Source organism: Muscardinus avellanarius, assembly GCF_963383645.1.
Source record: "Muscardinus avellanarius genome assembly, chromosome: 15".
In the NCBI taxonomy this organism is placed as follows: Eukaryota; Metazoa; Chordata; class Mammalia; order Rodentia; family Gliridae; genus Muscardinus; species Muscardinus avellanarius.
This window is the reverse complement of record NC_137801.1, coordinates 8,417,650-8,438,220: the sequence shown is the minus strand read 5'-3', so window position 1 is coordinate 8,438,220 and position 20,571 is coordinate 8,417,650.

Here is a 20,571-nt window from a genome sequence, read left to right as displayed (position 1 = left end):
TCTAACTTCACTGCCTCCAACACTCCCTCAAGCACTTTATGACATGCAATCCTGATCACTCTTACTCAGCTCTCTGTAAAGTTTTCCAGATGCCTGGGCATCATTTCCAGACAGTGTGGGCCATCATATGGGGATAAGTAATCTGTTCCCTGTATTGTGTCCATGGCAACCATTCATTGATGCCATTGCTGAACTATAGACAAGCTCAGCCACTTACAGTTCTCCCGAATTGCCAGGCCCTGTTTCACCCCACTTTGCTTTTACTTAACCTGAAATCCCCTTTAGTATTTCATTCTCCTTCATTTTCCAACCCCCGATTTCTCTTTCTCATATCTTCTCTCCTGTTTCTCCTCATCTGAAAGAATTGTTGTCTTCTACGTCCTTCTTGAGTTCTGTCTCTCATTGGAGAGTCTATCAACTTCCAGTGCACCTGTGTTCACACCTGTGGCTCTGCAGCATGCTAGCTGTGTGATCCTGACTAATTATCCACCTTTCTGGGCCTCACTTTTCTTACCTATAAAATATCTTTGGCAATATGTGCCCCAAAGTTCTGTGCTCCGGGTTCAATGAGTCGGTCTGTTTAAAGTTCCTAGAACAAGCCAGGAATGGTGGCACATGCCAGTAATCCTAGTACTTGGGAGGTTGAGAGAGGAGGATCACAGGTTCAAGACCAACCTCAGCAACTTAGAAAGATCCTATTTAAAAATAATTATTTTTAAAAAGCTAAGGGTGTAGCTCCGAAGAAGAATGACTGGGGATTAAATCCCTAGTACAGAGAAAGAAAGGAAGGAAGAAAGAAAGGAGGGAAGGAAGGAAATAGAACAGTATCCTCCAGAGTGACTAACATACAGTAGGTTATCAATAAATGTATGATTAAATAGGTAGGATAAGTCAATAGACACTGGCTACTTTTGTTGGGCATGCCTGGTTTCTCAGGGCTACTATTAAAAAACGTATCACAGACCAGGTGGCTTAACACAACAGAAATTTATTTTCTCGTAGTTCTGGGGACTGGAAGTCTGAAATCCAGGTTTTGGCAAGGTTGGTTTCCTCTGAAGCTGCAGATAGATGCCTCTCTTCTCCTCATATCCACACAGCCTTCTCTCTCTGTCTGTGCCCTAGCTTCCTCTTTAAGGACACCGGATATATTGGATTAGGACACACCCATGTGACCTCATTTTACCTTGACTACCTCTATAAAAGCCCATCTCCAAATATGGCCTCATTCTGAGGTACCAAAGATTAAGATTCTAATGTATATGATTGGGGGGAGACACATACAATTCATAATTACCCACATATCTCAACTTCTGCAGATGTTTTGTTATAATCCTTTCTTCAGTAAACAAAAGTGACTTAAGATGCCCCAATTGTGAAGGTATGGGAGTGTACTATCTCAGTTCAGACTTTAACATGTTCTGGGATCTGGGGTGAGTCCTGCCACAGGACTCTGGGGCCTAGGGTTGCCTTTCTCTAGACAGAAGCTACATTCTAAAAAATAAGTAAGACCCTTCCAAATCTGACATTCCCCGATTGTATGTGCATCCAGTAACCAGAGCTCTGAAAGGCGAAAAAATTTCCCTTCCTCCTCTGGTCTCCTGGGTTTCTTGTAGTACCAGCCCACATTGAGTAGGGAGGACCTTCCTTCCACATATGCAAAATGAACCTTCCTTACTTACCAACCTCACTCACTCCAGGAATTTTGAACCCACTCCTATTTACATGTGCTTGGAAAATAGCACTGAATGAAAACTGATTTTTCTTTTTTTCCCATTATAAGGGTTATTTTTTAATTTATTTATTTTTATTTTTATGTGGAACATACTGAAAATGGCATACATTCAGACTATGCTTGGTACCCTCCTCCCTCACTTCCCCTTCCTTACCTCCCAACAATGAGTGTCCAGGTTAACCATGCTATATTTATATTTTTACACAAATTTGGATGTAGCTCCTTCATTAGGTAGAATGGAAGGATAGGAAAGGAAGAAGAAAAATGATTTTTTCTATAATATATTCATGTTGTATTTTTATTATATGCAATTGGAAATTTATCTTCATATTTTCTACTGTAGGCAAATACAAGTATATAAAATTAACATAACTAAGTGTCTTATAGGGCTATATTTTGAATTACTAATGCATTATTATCCTTCTAAGTGCTTCCCCTTGGGCGTGGTCACTGAAGAAGTTGACTTTCTAAGAGGAGATTAGGTGTACCCTAAGTCCACAAGGAGGGACCAGGGACTGGCTGCTCTGAGCTCCTCCCAGCCTTCTCCCTATGTGTATTCTTTATAATAAAAATTCTGTATCCTTTAAAATAAAAATTTTAATCAGCTGCTGTGTTGCTTTCCTGAGTTGTTCTGGAAAATTATGGAAAAAGAGGGGTTTGTGGGAACGCCTGAATTTATAATCAGTAGGTGAAACTACAAGAAGCCCAGGAACCCCAAAGTGTGGCTGGCGTCTGATATGAGGGCAGCCTTGTGGAGATCAGGGGCTGTCTTGTAAAAATCTAAACCTTTAACTTATAGAATCTGACAGTAATTCTGAGAAGTTAGCATCAGCACTGGATTTCAATCCACCCTTTTGGGATGAGAACAGGACAGGGACTGCCTATGCCCTAGCTGTATGGGCAGTCTTCTCAGCAGGTCAGGGGCTTCTTCCTTTAGGTTCCACTGTACTCTGCCTGACTTGTGCCCTGGCACTTCAGACAAGCCTAGGGACTCATTTGTTTACATGAATGTCTCTCCCACAAACCAGAGGCTACTCTTAGAGAGGGGCCAGGAGACAGGTTCAGATTTTATGGAAACTGAGCCTGCCTTTAAAGTGTGGGTGGATGACTCTTTCCATATAAGGATTTTACAAAAAACATTGGACCCTGTGCACACATTCCTGGAGCCTCTGTCCAGGCCTTGGAAGAGGCCAGCAGGGCCACAAGCACCCTAAGCTTAAGGGTCATTAGCTTTACAGCAAATACACTCTGACCAGGATTGCATGTAATTTCCTGCCTGGCATCTGGCTCATGATGGACACGCAGAGCCCTTTTATAAATGAATAAAAGGCTGAATGGTCCAGCCACAAACACAGATCCAAGTACGAATATGGCATGTCTCAACCCTACATTTAAAGGATGATTTGATTCCTTCTATTTAGATGACAAGGCTCTGTTTCTTCCTTTGAGGACTGACCTCTCTTACTATTTTTGCCTGAGTTTCTCAAGTGGGACTTAGAAAGATTTATAGGCTGTGAGTACCAGGTCTAAATACACAGAAGCTGGGAAATTTGCTCATCTGCTATTTGCAACCAGATTAGAAAAATCCCCCAAGGAACGTGTGTGTTTTCATCTCAATGTTAAATCACAAAAGAACCAAAGAAATAGAGTTAAAAATGCAAATCAAGGGTCCATTTTAAGCAGAGCGGGACTTAAGGTCTCTGTCTCAGAGCCTAAAACTTTCTCTCTATGGAGGAGAATACAAGTCATTAGGTTGCCCCACCAGTTGCTGGGGCTTGGGATCAAATAAAGCAGCACACTCACAGTCACCCAGTGCTGAGAAACCTGTTCTGTAGCACACCATATTTCTCTAGCCACATTGAATTCTAGAACTTGAAATAGATCTTAAATTCACCCTCACTTTTCCTTCCTGTTCTTGATGTCCTGCCTTGGACCCCCAAAGAGGAATAAGAGGGTAAAGGGTACTGTGCAGTCCGACTGACCTGACTTCCTCTTGTGACAGCCTTTTGTGTGCCATTTACATCATTCCAACTTCTCCAGGCTCCCTGCATGGATAAGAGCCCAGCATCGAAGAGCTCCCGCCATCTTGACATTTTCCCACACTCTTGGCACCATTTCAAACTTATTTTGTATAAAATAGACATTCCATGTTTTTATCTCAGGTAGCTGAACAGCAGCATTTGAAAAGTTATTTGGAATGGCTAACCTAGCTTTTATTTCTGGCTTTGAAATAACACTTAGCTGTCAACAAAAGAGGTATGAAAAACTCTCTTTCTCTCTGTCTCTTCCTTTCTCTCTCTCTCTTCCTCCCTCTCTCTCTCACCCCCCCAACCTGGAAAACCAGAGCTGCTCACAGACACTCAGAACACCTGGAAGGTTCAGTAATGTGTCATAAAGTGTCCAATGAGGTAGATAGGTTATTCTCAGATATGGGATCATGCATGCAAAGATAGACACAAGGTCAAGTAAACAGCAAATGAAGAGCTCATATTCAGGAGAGAAGATGATCTCCCTAGCAAAGTATGAGACTCCTTTTACCAGGGTTCATTTTCAAATAGAAAAGATGCTAACTGAACCATCAAGCCCCAGACGGAAACAAGCTTAGGTCTTTTCCCTAGCCTCCCTTTCATGCCTCTGCACCTCCTCCCCAGGCAGAGATGATGACATGGTCACTGTGCAAGGGTCACTGGGAGTTCAGAGCAGCCTGCAATCTTCCAATTCACAGCAACAAGAGCTGGATGCACTTCAATTAGGTCCACGAGACGATGAAGTCATCCTGGATCCTGGTCAGCTGATTAAAAATAATCACAGTCCATTTTCAGAGAACTTGAGTACTCAGAGGGTAGGGAAAATGCTAATCTTTTTTATATGATTGTCTTATTGCAACTATTCAGAAGATGGAAAGGAAACTAACCATTTTCCAGAACTTACTATTGACTAGGTACCCTGCAAGCTGCTTTTTCTATGTTATTTTCTTCAATCCTGATATCGAGTCTGGAAGGAAGACCCATTACCTCCATTTTAGAAATGAGGAGACTGCAAAATAGGGCATAAAAGCTTCAGGTGGCTTCCTAAACCCATACAGCTGTAGAGATCCTGGATCTGTTCAACTTGGAATCAAATATAACCATGGACTCGAGTCCACATCCTTCTCTGGAGCTACCTATGGTGTACTTCCTTCTGGACCTGGCTTTGGACAGAATCTACTAGGCATGGTCAGGCAGCTCCTGCACCCACCCACGCTAAGAGAAACAGGGACTGAGTAGTGGGTGTCCTGACACGGGGGCCAGGCTGGTGCAGCTTGGTCTCCACCAGGATTCCCTAAGTCAGCAAAACCCTGGGCTGTCCTCCAGGCTAGCTGACATCACTCAGTCCTGCAGACACGGCTGTGCGTTCCTCATGCTCTGCTTAGAGACACTGGCTGCCAGTCGTATGCTCACTTACCACTGGCTGTAGGTTTCTATTCATCTCACATTTGGGTAACATGTTTGCTATGCTTTGGATCCTGAATGTCTTCCAAAGGGCATTTAGAACATGGGTCCCCAGTGCAGCAAGGTTCAGAGGTGAGGCTTTAGGCACTGATTGGATTGTGAGAACTCAGTCCTTATCAGAGGATGAATCCACTGATTGCTTAGTGAACTACTAGGAGGTAGGACCTAGTTGGAGGAAATAAGGTAACTGAGGGTGTATTCTAGAGGTGTTTATCTTCTCCCCAGATATATTCTCATTCATTCTCTCTCTCTCTCTCTCTCTCTCTCTCTCTCTCTCTCTCTCTCTCTCTCCTCTCTCCTCTCTCCTCTCTCCTCTCTCCTCTCTCCTCTCTCCTCTCTCCTCTCTCCTCTCTCTCTCTCTCTCTCTCTCTCTCTCTCTCTCTCTCTCTCTCCTATCTCTATCTCTATCTCTATCTCCATGTCTCTTTCTTTTCTAGCTGCCAGGAGCTGAGCAACTCTCCTCTGCCACAAACTTCCACGAGAATGCCCTGTTTCATCTCAAGCCCATGGTGATGGAGAAGACCAACTATGGACTGGAATCTCTGAAACCACAAGCCAAAATGAACCTTTCCTCTTCCAAGTTGTGCTTGTTAGGTATTTTGGTCATGGTGATGTAAATCTGAGTAATGATGCTTCTCAAGGAAATAGACAAAAATGTTCTCCTATAAGAAATGTGACCTGGGGCTTCAGTTTCTGCCTCCATACCACCCACACTGTTCCTTCTACCTTGAACACCATCCAGAATCTTCTTCCCATCTACACATAGTCTTGTCTTCAAGATTCTGGTCAAGGTCCCTTCTTTCACAGAATCAGACCTGAACCCTGCAGCCGATGTGGCCTTTTCGCCTCTGATCTCTCACCTTCAAACACAGTGGTATTCACCACATGACCTTGTCTCCTTGGTTTATTCCTGGGAGCTGGGAATGCTCTCCTGCCTCTTGCTTTTCCTGTGCCCCTCACAGATCCTTAAAGATCCTACCTGAGCATATTGAAAGCAAGGGCTATGTGAGAAAAGACCTGCTTGTTTTAGTCAGCTCTTTCATCACTGTGATCAAGACCAAGTTAAAGGAGGAAAGATTTAGTTGGGTTCATAGTTTTAGGGTTTAAACTATGGTCAGCCAAATCCAGGGTAGAAACATTATGGCAGCAAAGCATAGGAAAGAGAGAGAGAGACAGGGAGAGACAGATGGACAGACAGAGGCAGAGAGAGAGAGGGAGAGGAGGAAGAGGAGGAGGAGGAGGAGGAGGAGGAGGAGGAGGAAGAAGAAGAAGAAGAAGAAGAAGAAGAAGAAGAAGAAGAAGAAGAAGAAGAAGAAGAAGAAGAAGAAGAAAGAAAGAGGAGGAGGAGGAGGAGGAGGAGGAGGAGGAGGAAGAAGAAGAAGAAGAAGAAGAAGAAGAAGAAGAAGAAGAAGAAGAAGAAGAAGAAGAAGAAGAAGAAGGAAGGAGGAGGAGGAGGAGGAGGAGGAGGAAGGAGGAGGAGGAGGAAAGAGGAGGAGGAGGAGGAGGAGGAGGAGGAGGAGGAGGAGGAGGATGAATTTAAAAGGGAAGGAGAAGACCAGGAACATATAGAGCCCCCCAAGGCCATGCCCCCAGTGACCTATCTCCTCTAGCCACAGTTCACCTGACTAGTTATCACATGGTAAGTCCATTCAAATTATAAGTCCATTAATGGCTTTATCCACTGCTAAAGTTAAGAGACCTAATTCAATGATTTTGCCTCTGAATATCCTTGCAATTGCTAACTCATGAACATTTCAGGGTACATGCCATATCAAAACCATAACATATTAGAATCTTAGTTGTTCCACTTTATTCAAGAGACTTATTCTCTTTGATTCGCAGTGTCTGTGAGTGCCTGCCTCATGGGGTATCATAACCGTCACTTGTGTTATTTGCACACATGCACATGTACACAACAGCCACTCTTTCCTTGTCCGCTCTAGTACCTGGAATGCAGCAGGCCTCTGAGTCATAATCCTCCTTTGGCACAATGAGGCACTGTGTCCTCAGACAACGACCCTGTTCAGCCCTTGCCGATGGCCTCGGCGACCCCCGGAACAGCAACCAGAGGCAGGAAGGAGGTCATGTCCAGTTGCCACATAGACAGGACCTGTGACAGGAGTTTACCCTTGGCTTTAGGGAGTTGACAAATTGGTTTTCTCCTGAAATAAGGAGGCATTAAAGGACTGAGATGCAGTAATCAAAACCATGGGCAACTGAAAAAGCAAAAGTGTTGTTTGGAGCAAGTTCCTGTGGAGGAGGAGAACACCTAAGCTGATCTTATCCATGAAGAATAACCATCTGCTCTTCTCCAATGGCAGAATCTCTAGGAGAAATCCGGTAAGCATTGAGTGCTTTTACAGGGAGCCCAGAGTGGCAGAAAAGGGCCCTGGATGGTCCCAGGGCACTGTATTATCCAAATATAGTGAATCACTAAGAGAAAATAGCTGCTTTCATTGGCTCTACAGGCAATCTGTCCTGGTGGCCATGAGGACCTTGTGACCAGTGAGTCTTCCTTTTCTAACAGGCCTGGTCCCTCTTCAATACTGCTGTCATCTGAGAGAGTATTGATTTCATTCAACAGATTTTTATTCCCCAGCCAAGAGATTTTCCTACATTTCAATCTAAATGACTAATAACTAACAAACAACAGACATTCACACACTATTTTCCTATTCACGGGATGCCTTTGCAGGCATTATTGCATGTAACTGCCCTGTCTTGCTGGGAGGAGAATGCTGTTCTGTTCTGCTCTGTTTACGAGATGAGGAAATGTGTGTTCATTCCAAACCACTTGCTCAGGAAGCACGGAACCCAGATTCAAACACAGATCCTTTGGTTCCAGATATGGTCATTACACTGATTACATGTGTGAAACACCTTTGTTTTCACAGTGTTTTGCCTAGTTCTCCAAATTCTGAGAAATAGCATCTTGGCTGTTTTGATGTGTATGATCCAGGTAAGAGAAGAACTGCCATGGGGCAGGCTCCATCTGTCTGGTCTTTGCTCTATGGGTCCTGAAAATGGGAGGTACTCAGTACACATTTTTTTTTAATGAAAAGTAGAGAGATAATAAATTATTTGTCTCTTATCATATAGCTTCTGGGTTCTAACACCAGGAATTGAGCCTGGTTTCTTTATCTAAGTCAAGTATAAACTGACACTTAGACCATCTTTCCTTGTTTTAGGAAGCAGTACCCACTTTTATAAATTCTCTCAATAAAGAAAACAAGAAAATAAGATTCAGTGTTTTCTTGGATACTGTATCTAATCACTCGAAAATCACCCCAGCTAGTGTTCTCTTTGTGCAGACAAGCAAATCAAATCTTCTAGAAAAAATATATCTTATCTAAAATTATAATGGAGATAATAAAATAAAATAAAAATTATAATGGAGGAACACAGATGAGTTAGGATGCTTGATTGCCATGATATCCATTGCAGCCCTGACATAGAACATGGAGAAAGGGCATTTACAAGTATCTAAAGCCCTACTGGGTCTTTTTACAGTGTTAATCGGTGAGTGACATTATTTTATTTATTTTTAAAAAATATTAACAGATTGGGTAGTAGCATCAGCCACTGCTAAGCAATTAGAGAACTATGAGTAACTCTCAATGCCTGAGGGGCGGCTATGGGGTTAAGTTGCAGCATGCCATGAGAATACAGAGAAAACAGAAATCTCAACGATGCACAACAGTCAGGAAAAGCTTCCCAGAGACCATGGAATTCAAGGTCAGAGAACTGGAGTCATGAAAATCTTCAACTCCTACATCTCCTTCTACCTCTGCTTCTTACCACTGTGCCATGGACCCAGCAAAATGGAATCTGAGTCTGTCTCCTCCATGGGAAGAGTGAGGAGTGAACGAGCTGATCTTTGAGGCCAGGCACTCCATAAGCACACAATAAACGCCACCCAGCATGATGCTAATTGCTGACACCGCTAGCATCCAGGGTTCAGACTTATTATCCTGCCCATTCATTTATTTAAATTTTTGTTTATTTATGTATTTATTTATTTATTTATTTATTTATTTTTGGTGGTACCCACTGGGGATGGAACCCTTCTACCTCCAGGCTATACTTCCAGATTTATTTTACATTTTATTTGGAAATAGGGTCTCTTAAGCTGCACGATCCTCCTGTCTCCGCCTCCCAAGCGCAGGGATTACAAGTGTGCACCACCACATCTGGCTTATTTATTTATTTTAATGTACTTTTATTGGTGCACTCTAATCATAATGAGGTTCAGAGCTATTGAAACCTACATGCACACCGCACCTGGTAAGTTTCCCTCTGAGCCCCCTTCCACTCCCTCCTCTTCCCTATGCATGGTACTGAGACTGGCACTAGTCTTTTCCTACATGCACATATCAAGGGAAGTGTGTCCTTCATCCAGACTCCCTCCCCTAGGTTCCTGCCATCACTTCATTGAGGCTTCTATTCTTTGATTCCTCTTGCAACCCACTTTCTCCCTAGCTACCACATCTGAGAAAAAACATATGACTTTTCACTTTCTTTTTCTTTCTTTTTTTTTTTTTTTTTTTTTGCGGTACTGGGGATGGAACCCAGGGGCATTCTACCTCCAAACTACAACCCCCAGCCCTATTTTTTATTCTTTATTTTGAAACAGGGTCTCACTGAGTTGCGGAGGGCCTCACTAAGTAAGTAGCTGAGACTGTCCGCGAACCACAATCCTCTGGTCTCAGCCTCCCAAATGCTGGGATTACAAGCATGCGCCACCATGCCCAACTTGAATTTTCACTTTCTATGACTGGCTAATCTCGCTTAGCCTAATAGTCTTTATTAACACTCATTTTTCTGCAAATTACTTACTTTTGTTCTCCTCTATAGCTAAGTAGAATCCCATTGCATGTATATTCCATAACCTTATAATCCATTTATTTATCTTTGGGTACCTAGGATGGCTCCATGATTTTGGCTATTGTGAATTGTGCTGTTTTAAACATGCATTTTCATGTATCACCACAATATTCAATTCCTTTGCGAAGGTACCCAGGTGTATTCTACCTGGAACACCATGTGATGGTTCCATTTCTAGTCTTCTGGGGAACCTCCACACTAATCTCCATAGTGGCTGCACAAATTTGCATTCCCACCAACAATGTAGAAGAGTTTCTATTTTCCCACGTACTCTCCAGATCAGAGGATGGAATCCAGGGCCTCACATATACTAGGAAAGTGCTCTACTAGTTTTGTACTACATCCCTGGCACTCCTGCTTACTTCAAAAACAAGTTCAAAGAGGATCTCTTTCTTTTGTGTGTGTGTGGGTCTGGGGCTGGAACCCAGAGGCATTTGACCTCTGAGCTACAACCCCTGCCCATTTTTTATTCTTTATTTTGAAACCAGGTCTCACTGAGTTGCATAGGGCCTCACTAAGTAGCTGAGGCTGTCCACGAACCAGCGATCCTTCTGTCTCAGCCTCCCGAATGCTGGGATTACAAGCGTGCGCCACCAAGGAAGGATCTCTTATGTGGATCCTTTCCCAACTAGCCCTGGTTGCACATACCTGGGTTAGCACTGGGCTCTCTTTGGAGTCTTGTATCAGACTGCTCTGTCCCATGACAGATCTTCCTTCTTGGCAAGAGGTTGTATCTCATGCATCTCGCTATCTCTACTGCCAGCATTGGGCCTTGTGCTTTTTAAGTGTTCTGTGAATAGTTGGCAAACAAGCTTAATATTCTAAGATGAGTAACAAAAAGGACCTTAGTTTAATGAATGTTTTAAGATGAACTGACCAGTGAATTATTCCAAATATCCATTGATCACTTATACATGTGCTCAGCAGAGCATTCAAATTCTGGATCTATGATTCTGTTCATTTCCTTATAAAAGATTCCTGGCTGGGCATGGTAGTGCATGCTTTTAATCCCAGCATTTGGGAGGCAGAGACCAGAGGATTGCTGTTCGTGGACAGCCTCAGCTACTTAGTGAGGCCCTTTGTAACTCAGTGAGACCCTGTTTCAAAATCTAAAGAATAAAAAATAGGGCTGGGGTTGTAGCTTGAAGGTACAATGGCCCTGGGTTCCATTCCAGGTACTGCAAAAAAAAAAAAAAAAAAGATTAAGATTCCTAATTTCATGGAGGAACCAAGAACCAAACAATTATTATATAACAATAATACTATTATATAACAATTATATAATAATACTATTATATAAAATAATATTATTATATAACAAGAGATATAATAGTATAGGGTTCTGAACCCTTCAGATACCCCACTTTCCTGACTAGGAGAAGCCAAGTTGACCAAAACCCTGAGATTGTCATTATCTAAAACATTTCACCAATTACATAAAGCTGCCATTAGCCTGCATGAGGACCATAGGCCTGTCAACCTGTTATTTATATGATGATATATACATCTCAGTCTGTAACAGAAAGAAGATCTGGTAAAGAAGCAAGCAGCATCACAGGCCCAGAGAAGACGTATAAACAGAGGTGTATCAGAAAACAGACTGTATCTGGGAGGGAGAAGGGAAAATGCCAGGAAGATGCCCTGGAGGGAGGAGATGGGCAGTGAGAACCAGCATCCAAGGTTCAGCACACCAAGTACCAGAGCAAACCAGCGGAAGAACATTTGAGATAGCATACTTTCTGTCCCTGTGTCTTGGCCTGGCCCCTGTCACACAGCAGGCTGGTAGGAGGCAGAGCTTCCCATAGGACATGAAGTCTAACATTGGCATCTCTGAAATCTTTCAGCTACAGAATGCAGCTCATGGATGGTGGAAGGTTGGAGTAAAATAGGAGTCAGGCCTGTTCTGGTTTGAAAGTTAAAAATTCCTATGACCTCATGTTCTGGAGGCAGCCATGTGCCCAGGTAAGTTCCCGGGGGTGTGGCCTCTGAAGGCAGGGCTAGCTATTCTTTCTAACATTACCTATTATTTTTGAACTTCAAATGCATGAGTGGTCTGTTTAGAGAAGAGCAAGCAAACAGGAAGACATGACTATCACAATCCGTTCTCTTCCAATTACCTTTCAGAACTTTTCTTGAATGTGCTCTTTCTTTCCTCTTTCCCACCCCACCCCGAAATCCCATTAAGTACTTCAGAAGAAGAACAAACCCTTCTACCCTATTCACTGCAGCACAAGGACCCCTGTGTGAGGGTATTTAAGGATAACGAATCCATGGAAAGTCAACAGAAATATTTATCCCAAGTTTCCTGCATGTCAGGCTATGACAGCTTGCCTTCTGTCTCCAGCACTATGTTCATGTCAATAAATCTGCTAAACTCCTCCACCAACCTGCTCTCTTCCCAAGGCAGAGAAGCTATAAAGAATGGGTGTTCTGTCTTAAAAGAAAATTGCACTAGTCCTTGGGGCACATTTGAAGTGCACCTTGATGGAAAACCATGCCTTTGACAACCTTGTCTGATTATATATTAGTTTAAAAAAATAGGAACTGACCCCAGTATGCAGTAATAGCTGCAATTGTGTGGGAAGCAGGGTGAGATGTGTGTATATAGTTTCCTTGTGGTGTGAGGTGTGTGTAGGGGGGATGTGTAGGGAGTTGTGTGTATGTGTGTGTGTGTAGGATCATACCTTTCTCTACAAAGGTCATGATGTCATGAATTATCCACTTCTCTTCCTAACTTTTGATTAAAGTCAGAGGTCCAGCATACTCTTGAGATGTCCATATTTCTGAGGATGCATTCGGTTGGGGTTGAATAAAGCATAGGCTTTGGAAATATGAAAACCCAGACATATTCCTGCTTCAACCACAACTGCACAACGATCCAACGTGTTATTTAGCTTCTCTGAGCTTCACTTATCATGTGTACACACTGGAAACAATGTGTTAGAAGATGCTGTAGAAGGTACATGAGAGAAAGAAAGAACATTAAATACTCAATTCAGCATCTAGCCCATAATATAGGACTTCACATAACAAGCTGAGAACTTATTTCTGCTTTATCTGCTTCATCTGACACCTAAGACGTATTCAATAGAGCTACCCATTGAGGCAATGATTTACACATTCCTTTTACTCTTGTTGATGGAGAGTATGATATTGACGGAGGTGGCAGAGCTGAGAGGATAGTGAAGAAAGAAAGCCAGGAATTCTTAAGTGCTGTCGCTCTCTTCCAGGGCTAGGAAGCCCATTGATACGTCCTACAGGGGCCTGTCAAGTTCGGTGGATGAGTGGATAAGGCAGGAACTTCATCTCCTCCCAACAATGACTAAAGACACAGCATCCTTTCTCCATGGCACAAGGAAGTGCCCATCCCAATTGTAGCCAACATTCAGCTAGACTGCAACTGAACTTGAGCCAGTCACCCTCTTTTTTTTGGGGGGGGGGTTAGTTTCCCAAATTAAAGAAAAGTCTGAATTAGAATGATCACTTTTTGTACCATTCTGCAGCAGCTCCACGGGAAGGAAGAGAGCAGCTGGGAGGATGGGTGCAAAGAGAGTGGTCCCTTGTCTACAATATCTCTGTGTCTATCTCTTTAGAATACTGAGCTCCTGCCTCTCATAGGAAATTTGATGTGAAAAATAGATGTCATCCAAAGCTAAAATAAAAACTTGAACCAAAACAGGCAAGAGTCCAACTTCCATCCCATTCTAATGATATCATTTCTCCATAAAGCAATAATAATCTATTCACAAACCTATCCAAGACAGCCATTCCAGTGTTCTGAAAACTACTGCGTTTCTTTGAAGAAGAATGGGAACCTATGGTATCTTCATCTAGAGCTGTTCCCATATTCACCCTCAGTCTGTCAGTAGTTAAACCAGGTCATAGAAGGCAGTAAAAACAATAGGCTTCCCTACCACCTCCAGGAGACGTACCAGATTTTTGGTGTTAGTTAAAGAGCAAAGGAATCAGCAGAGCAGGTAGCTTTACTGCCATGAGGGCAAACTCTTTTTTTGGTTGGGCCTTGACAAGTTCCCATGTATCCTGGATTGAACACAAGCCAGGAATGTGCCCAGCAGAGACAAGAGTAGACCATGTTCCTGGCCTTTAGAGCCTGCATGATCTCTTATGCAGAGTTGTGAATGGAGATAAAATCCAGAAAGAAAAGCAAAATACATGGGGGAAAAACCTGAAGATTGAATGTACTATCCCACCAATGTTCGTGCACACAAAATCTTCTCTAGGATGGACTACATTCCGGGCCACAAAACAGGTCTCAGTTTATTTAAGAAGATGGGCATGTTTTAGTAGACTTTAAGAGGATGGACTACTTAAAGTGAGTCTTCTTACAGTAAAAAAAAAAATTAGATATTGCCAAAAGAAGGATATCTGAGAAAATCCTCATTTAGAAGTTAAACAAAATAGAAAATTGCAAGTCAAAAAACAACAAAGGAAAATTAATGAAATATTTAAATGAATAATAATGCAGCATAGCATAATGAAAATGTGTGAAATGCAGCTAAAACATTGCTCAGAGACAAATTTATAGTTTAACTATCTATGTTAATAACCTAAACTTCAATTTTACTAAAGATATAGAAGGGATTAAACACAAATTAAACAGAAGGAAGAAAATAATAAAATTTGTAATATAAATCAAGAAAATAGAAACAGAAAAAATAAAGATGACCAATGAAAACTAACTGTGCATTTTTGACAAAATTGATTAGAATAAGTCTTTAACTAGACTGAAACAAAATAAACAGTACCAGTCGCCAAAAACATAAACTAAAAAGAGCACATCTTTCAACATAAAAATTATAATAGGATATTATGAATAATTTTCTATGAACCAATTAAACAATTTAATGAAATGATACTTTTCTAGAAAAAGCATCCCAAAGCTAACTCAAGAAGAAATAGAGAAATCTGAATCTGCTTAGAATAAGTTATGCCAAGTTATTTCTCTGATGAATCATATATTCATCTTATATTCATTCCATAGGCATATAGAATAAATCTTATCATTAATTACTAGGCAAACTCCACAATCACTAGAATTAATGTAATTTTAAAAGGCACACAGTATTGTGTGTTGACATGGATGGAGTTACCAGAACTCCCTATATTTTGTGATGAGAATGTAAAATGGTACAGGTACTTAGGAAGACAGTTGTGGAAGTTTCTTAAAATATTAACTACATGCTTATGAAACCCAATATCTCTACCTCTAGAACCTATTCAAGAGAAATTAAAATAAAAATCCATGCTAATATTTGTATATAAACCTATATAATATGATTATTTCTAATATCCCAAACTAGAAACAATGTGATTGTCCATTATAGAGTGGATGAGTAAACATTACAGTTATACATTAGAATACTATTCAGCAGTAAAAAGGAACAAAATATGAATGCCTGCTATAACAAAGATACACCATAAAAAATGTTATGGTGTATACTGTAAGGAAGTGTAAACTGTAAGGAAGTTAGAACAAAAGACTACATACCATATTACACATACATCCATATATTTATACATACTATATTTATATGCAATGCCAGAAAAATTAGATTATAAAGAACAAAAAAAAATCACTTTTTCCTGAAGCTGAATTGGAATTGACTGCAAATGGGGCTGAAGGAATTTTAAAGAGTCTTGGAAATGTTCTACAATTGGGTTTGAGTTATTGGTGCACAACTCTATCAATTTTCTAAAAACTCATTGAATTATACCCTTCAATAGGTGTATTTTATGGAATATGAATTACAAATGAAGCTGTATAAAATAGAAAGCAGATTGGCAGTTCTAAAAAAAACAGAAAGAAAAAGAATAATCTCACCTTAACTGCCCCCAAGCTGCACACTTGTCTCTCTAAGGCAAACACAATTCATGTGGCTGAGACCCTTAATATCATCTCATTTCTGCCTGTCCTTTGAGGTCTGAAGCTCCCCTGGTTGAGGAGACTCCCCCGTGCTTAGATATCCCTGAGTTTTTCAATTTATCCTGCTAGGGAATGCTCGCCTCCCTTTGCACCCCATAATTTACACGTTTCAGAGAAGATCTCTTTCCTGTGCCTCTCCTCTGCTACCAGGTCAAAGCTGAGACGATCCACAGATTATCTACGTAATAACATAATAACTATTTTATAGCCTAATAATGTTTTCAGCTGCATGTTTCAAGCAGGAAGTCCAGAGTGCGAGAAGAGTTACTATTTTCTGTTATAAAATTTACCAGTAACATTGAGTGCATTTGACCTAATTTAAGAGAGAAGAAAATGCGTTTTCAGATAAGGCATGTTTCTGTCTTGGCAATGGCAGAGATGCTTTCTGCATTTCCGAATCCCTCCAGGCAAGGACTGGTGTCCGTCAGCAGAGCACTGGCACAGAACTGAGGGTGAATCCAGACCCTGCTGGACAGCTCCACTTCCTGGAGAAAAGACCCTCTGGGAATGGATCCTGACCTTCAGGGAGATTTTAACTACAGGGCCCTATAATCCCAGCATTCAATAGGTAAAACACAGAGCAGAAGCTGTAGGCAAGTGATCAGAGAAGCTTATTTGCCAAGATCTCCATGCTAATATGATATCTGTAGAGATCTTTATGCTAAATTGATAGTCTCTTCAACATGAAAAGCCATCGTCTCTTTTCCATGCAAAGTCCTCAGCCTGCATGGTTCCAAGAGCAGTTCCTGTGCTTTAACTCAAGTCACAGAAAACAGAGTCTAAGTAAAAGTAACCTCATGGAAATTATGATTGGTGCATTACATGTGCTTCATCCAGTCTCCTATCAAGGACATGAGGCTTTAGGAGAGCCCATCTGACTTCAGCACACTGTCCATCATCACCCCAAAATCCCAGTCTCGTCCTACTTATCCAGACCATTCTCTTCATTATGGAAAGAATGGTTTAAAAAATTGCTTGAGGGTTCTCCCTTCTCTGGGGTGTAATCTAGACACCAGTCCTGTGATCTATCAGGCTATTCACATTTGAACCACGGCCTCTGCTGGGTTCAGGTCCTCTGCAGTCCAAGATTAAATGACTTGCTTGTCCCTAATCAAGTAGCTCAAGTCCATGAGTCAGGGCTTGGCACAGGGCTGCAACCAGCAAGGGCTCCTTCCTCTGAAAATGTTCACTGTTTCTTCAAGCCTCAGCTATAGCATAACTTTCTGAAAATTTTCCTAATCGCTCCTGCCCCAAAGTTAGCCACACTTCCTTCTCTTTGTCTCATGAAACCTTGCAGATACATTTCAATGTGATATAATTGTTCACATGTCAATATCCCTAAAAGACTTTTCCAGGGCTGTCACTTTCTTATATGTATTTGGTGTTGCCATGACATAGAGCAGGAAGAAGAGGAAGGAATTGCTAACTAGTGAATAAGAAAAAATTGTGAGGAATGAGGGAGAGAAAGGTACAGTTACTGGAAGCCTTATATCTTAGAGGAAGCATAGAAGGTCAGAAAAGAAGCCTATAGGAAGAGTTCAGTCACAGAGGAGCCCTGGAGGGAGAAGCTTAGACTACCATGTGTGCACTGAAGGCCTCTGGGCCCCAAATGGGATCCCAGATGAATAGTGAATCCAAATGATTGCCCAGTCTGAGACTAAGAAAAAGAGTTGTGTTTGGAAGTAAAGCTTTAAAAATCACTAACCTTGAGATATTGGTATGATAACAGCTTAAAAATCTAAATCAGATATAGAAAGTTATAAATCCAAGATATTCAACACAAGAGCAGGTTTTCTATACTCTTAACACACACACACACACACACACACACACACACACACACACACACTACATGAACTGAGAAAAGAAATTTGCTTAACTATAAAAAATTCACTACATATATATCAAAACATCATGTTGTAGTCCTTAAATACACACACATAATATATCAGAATACATATATGATAAAATTTCCTTATAAAAGCCTTTAGTATTCAAAGATTTAAAAAGTAAACATCAAGAAAATAAGAAGATAAGCCACAGACAGAGAAAAAATATTTGCAAAAGACATACTTGATAAAGAATTATATCCAACATATACAAATAATATTTAAATTTTTGGCAAAGGATCTAAGGAGACACCTCACAGAAAAAGCCATATAAATGACAGGTAAACATATAAAAACTCATTTCACATTATATTTCACTAGGGAATTGTAAATTAAAACAACAATAAGATACTGCTACAGATCTATGAGAATGTCCAAAATCCAAAATCCTAACAGCACCAAATACGAGTGAGGGTATAGAGTGACGGGGACTCTCTTCCATTACGAAAGGAAATGCAAAGTGGTGCAGCCTCTATGGGAGACAGTGTGATGGTTTCTTATAAGACTAAACACACTCTTATTATATGATACAGCACGCATACTCCCTAGTATTCACATAAATAAATCAAACACCTACACACAAAAACCTGCTCATTATTGTTTATAGAAGCTTTATTTATATTGCCAAAACCTGGAAACAACCAAGATGTCCTTCAGTAAGTAACTGGATACACAAACTATGGTACATCCATCCAATGGATTATTACTCAGCTTTGAAGATAAATGAACTATGGGCCAGGCGTGGTGGTGCACGTTTGTAATCCCAATTCTTGGGAAGCTGAGACAAGAGGATCTCAAGTTTGCCCTTTGCAATTCAGTGAGACCCTGTTTCAAATAAAGAATATAAAATAGGGCTGAGGGTGTAGCTCAGAGGTAGAATGCCCGTGGGTTCAATCCCCAGTGCTGAAAAAAAAGAGCTATGAAGCCATTAATAACATAGAAGGAACTTAAATGCATATTGCCAAATTTAAAAAATCTGAAAAGTTACATTTTTATAATTCCAACAATATGACGTTCTGGAAAAGTAAAAATTATAAAGATAGTTTAATATGTGTTACTAAGGGTTGAGGGAAGAAGGAAGAATGGGCCTAGCACAAAGGATGTTTAGAGAAGCAAAACTATACCGTATAATACTACACTTGTGGTCACATGCTATTATACATCTGTCCAAACCCAGAATTTATAGAAGATCAGAGTGAGCCTCGTGGAACTAAGGACTCTGATTGAGAAAAATGCATCTTTGTAAGTTTATCCATGGTAACAAAGGTACTGCTGCGATGGGACGCTGGTGGTGGGGACAGCTGTGCGTGTGTGGAAACAGGTCCCCATAGGAACTTTCTGGACTTTCTCCTCCATTTTTTTCTGTACTTAAAAGTCTTCTAAAAATAAATATTAACTTTTTAGAGTAGATAAAAGAATAACAGTTCATGTAAGAACAAGAAGGAGAACACAGAATGACACTTCTAGAAGCAGTAAGGAGGAATGTGTTCCTCGGATCTACCCTTTCCACACTTCTTCCATAGGAGAGAAGAGGTGCTCCCCTGTCTGATTTGAGACCTGGGGCTTTAAATGCCATTTGTTCAGCTTTTCAACCTGCTTTCTTCTCCATTTTCACCCACCCTCTCAATAATATCTGCAGTTCCTGAGACTTGCTCAGTCTCTAAAGTGCAAACTGCTTTTGATTTGTCTTCCCAGTTTTCCCCTAAAATTAAGCTTTTTCTAGTCTGCTCAATTCAATTATCACTTATCTATCAGCTTTCCCACTTCCAAGAGTCTCTTGCTACATTCTCCTTTTCCATTTTGGCGCTTTCTGTGATTAATGCCATTTTAATACTGTTAAGGAAGAAAAAGAACAGAAAGAAGAAAATATCTGTATTTAAAATCCATCTTTTATGGGAACTCAAATTCAAAAGTCCAAGTGGCCCTGTGTCAAACACTGAGGGGTTTTTTTTCACCTTAAATAATAAGAATCTTAATTCTGAGATGACTATGGGTACTCCTGCATTTTGTCATGGACTTATTTTCCAGGTAAGAACCTTACTGATGCTGTAGCTGCTCAACAAATACTTATTGGTTTTCATTTATTGCTGCTCATAACCGAAATGTTCTTTCCAAATTTCTAGATACACAGATACATAGTCAGATGTAACAAAGAGATCAAGACAGAATCCACATTGGTATACTATGTTTATGCAGGTATATGGGCTCCCTCTGTTTCAAAGAGTCTTGAAGTGTCTCCCACTTCCATGGATTCCAAAGGAGTTATTGCTCAGAACTGCACTAATAGCCCAGCAAAAGAGCTATTAAAAACCCTATTCATTGCTATAAATATGCACCCAACATGGTGAGAGTGGGAATTTGGGCTATCCCTGTCCTGGGTGTCCAAAGCCAGGACTTCAGCTAACCTTCAATGGGATAGGTGGTCTGTACCACCACTGAACCAGACCAGTGATGGGTTCACAAGCTAAGAGGGCGGCATATACTACCACTGTTTCTCAATGAGAAAGTGGCATGTCTCTGACCCTTTTTATAGCTGTAACCAAAATCTAATTGTGCTATTCCTAGCACCTTGATTCTTCCATAAACCTGATCCAAATGCTGCATCATCCACTTGAATTGTTAACAGGAAAG